We start from the raw sequence: 2,767 nt of genomic DNA on the forward strand, positions 1-2,767 counted from the left end.
TGGTCTGGCCTTGCAGTGGCAGGCAGCCACAGATATATGTTTATGTGAATTAAATTGAAATGGCACTAGACCTGTTTACGTCCAAATTCCCACATCATGGGGGCCTGGGTGCCATAACTCAGGTTGTGAGTTTAAGCTAAACGAGCTTCAAGCCTTCACACACACACACACACACACACACACACACACACACACACACACACACACACACACACACACACACACAAACATGTGCGTGCTCTCTCTCGCTCACACACACACACACACACAAAACAGGTCCTAAACAGCACAGCACAGCCATTCATTACAGCATTTACATAATTTATCTGCCTACCAGACACCTTTCCCCACACATAGAAAAAAGAGCTCCCTTAGCAGACATTTAAAGCTCCAACAACCAGTTGGGGGAGCATTATGAGTATGTGTGTTTGTGGGTATGAGTGTGTGTGTGAGAGAGAGAGAGAGAGAGAGAGAGAGAGAGTGAAAGAGAGAAAAGAAAGACAGATAGAGAGAATATGTGTGCCTGTAGAATTTGCATAAGTGTGTGTGTGCATGTGTGTGTTATGACTCAGGCTTCGTGTGAGCGAGTGTGTGTGTATGTTTGTGCCCCTATAGTTGTGTGTTGTCAGTTCAGACTCGCTTTAGGGCGGTCGTTTACGTGTGTGTGTGTGTGTGTGAGTGTGTGTGTGTGTGTGTGTGTGTGTGTGTGTGTGTGTGTGTGTGTGTGTGTGTGTGTGTGTGTGTGTGTGTGTGTGTGTGTGTGTGTGTAGTGCCTGTCTGTGCGCCTCACTTGCGGCAATCCCAGCCCCACTCTCTGCGCGGTGAGTTATCGACAGTGCCATCAGCGCTGTAGGTGTGGGCAAGATAATGGAACATTTGTGGAACAGTAATGGAATGCTTGTGGATTGGTTACCGGGACATTTTTTTTACTCCAGGGCTCTTGGCACCAGAGGCTCATTGGTTCATATATTCTCCTCTTCTACTTCCCATCTCAATCTCTCTCTCTCTCTCTCTCTCTCTCTCTCTCTCTCTCTCTCTCTCTCTCTCTCTCTCTCTCTCTCACACACACACACACACACACACACACACACACACACACACACACACACACACACACACACATGCAAACACACCACTGTATACAAGATTCATATCATAGCGCCTGCAACACTTACAAATGCATATCCTCTAGGGTGGGGCCCGGCAGCACACAGTCTAGTCTACTAGACTAGGCGACTGTAATGGTTAGTCCAGTTGGTTATACTGGCTGACTCAGAGATTTCCTTAGCTTCTTCTCAGCCCTACTGACTACAAACAGACAGTGAAAAAAAGGTTTATTTTTTTCCCATGATGCTCAGCAGCAGGGGCTCCCTGGCTGGCATGATACGATCTATTAATTACACTCGTGTTTGATCCCCTCGTTAGAGGACAAAGCTAACGACTATTCCCGCACCATGCCAAACTGAAGCAGAGAGACAATACAAGCCACCATGGAAATTATTCAGTAACCCCCCCCCCACCTCACAACCGACCTCCACTGCCATTGCGAACAACAGCCCCGATGCCACCCTGTCTGCTTGGACAAGAGGTCTGAGTCTCCGGTGGGTCGGAATGTTGGCTGGGGTCAAAGGCTGTAGCCGAGTGGCGTCACCGACACAATCTGATGGCGCGCAGTGTGTGTGTGGGTGTGTGGTGTGTGGGTAGTGTGTGTGTGCGTCTATCAGGCTCCACTAATTAATTTCCAGGCGCCGGCTGTGTTCAGTATTCTGCGGGGCTAGTGGCCGATTAGCTGGGAGTCAGAGGCCTGCTGGCTGGTGCAGAGACGCCTGCTGAAAAAACAAACCCGGCTAGCAGAGATATGGGGCTGAATGTGAAGATGAGAGAGGCAAGGAGACCCAGGTGTTTTACACGTCACAGGAAGCTTTGCATGGCTTTGATGCTGTTAAAAGGTGTGAGAAATAGACAGATTCTACTGGCACACACACCCTTTCTAGTACAAGTAATTGGTAAATTTGGTTAATTACACACATCAAGCACACAAAAAAACCTGCATACTATTGTAGATACTGTACATACTACACACACACACACACACACACACACACGTTCACATCACATTCTGCACAGTCATTAGTCATGTTGGTGACGCATTAAAGCCTAATCCCGTCTGATGACTATGTATGTAAAGCACAGAAAAGGGATTATATGCTGTGTGGTGAGACGGCTCTGTACGGACGGCCTGGGTGGATTGAGAAGCAGCGAGTGGCCCTGCCCTCCCCTGTCAGTGGAATAACACCGAGCGGTGGGAAGCCCGCGCTCACTCTCCTTCTACCTCCTGCACAGCTGGGGAAGAAAAGAATTTAAAAAAAAATAATGGAAAATATCAGTCTTCTCACTTGGGTATTTCTTTTTTTCTTTTTTGTTCTCCCCTGCTTGGTTTCTCCATCTTTCAAAATGCGCTTTAATCTTTCTCTTTTTGACTTCCCCAAGCCCTGCGGTAACAATGTCCAAGGCCAGCAGTCCAAATGGAGATTCTAATTAAAGCACTATCCTGCAGCGAGGCGCAGGGGTGGACCGGGAGCGAGGGAGCGAAGAGACCGGGGGAGGGAGGGGAAAAACCAACAGTGAAAGCCATAGAGGAGGAGGAGGAGAGGAGGAGGAGAGGAGGAGTATGACAAGAGTGGAAGCAGAACAAAACATGAGGAGATTAAATGTGAGGTGGAGGAGGAGGAGGAGAGGAGTAAAGGTCTGGTACTGGGCCAAGTGC

Source organism: Alosa pseudoharengus, unplaced genomic scaffold, assembly GCF_046254945.1.
Source record: "Alosa pseudoharengus isolate Yale_2024_CS ecotype anadromous, Long Island Sound unplaced genomic scaffold, YU_APseudo_1.1 YU_APseudo_1.1_scf_2, whole genome shotgun sequence".
Classification (NCBI taxonomy): Eukaryota; Metazoa; Chordata; class Actinopteri; order Clupeiformes; family Clupeidae; genus Alosa; species Alosa pseudoharengus.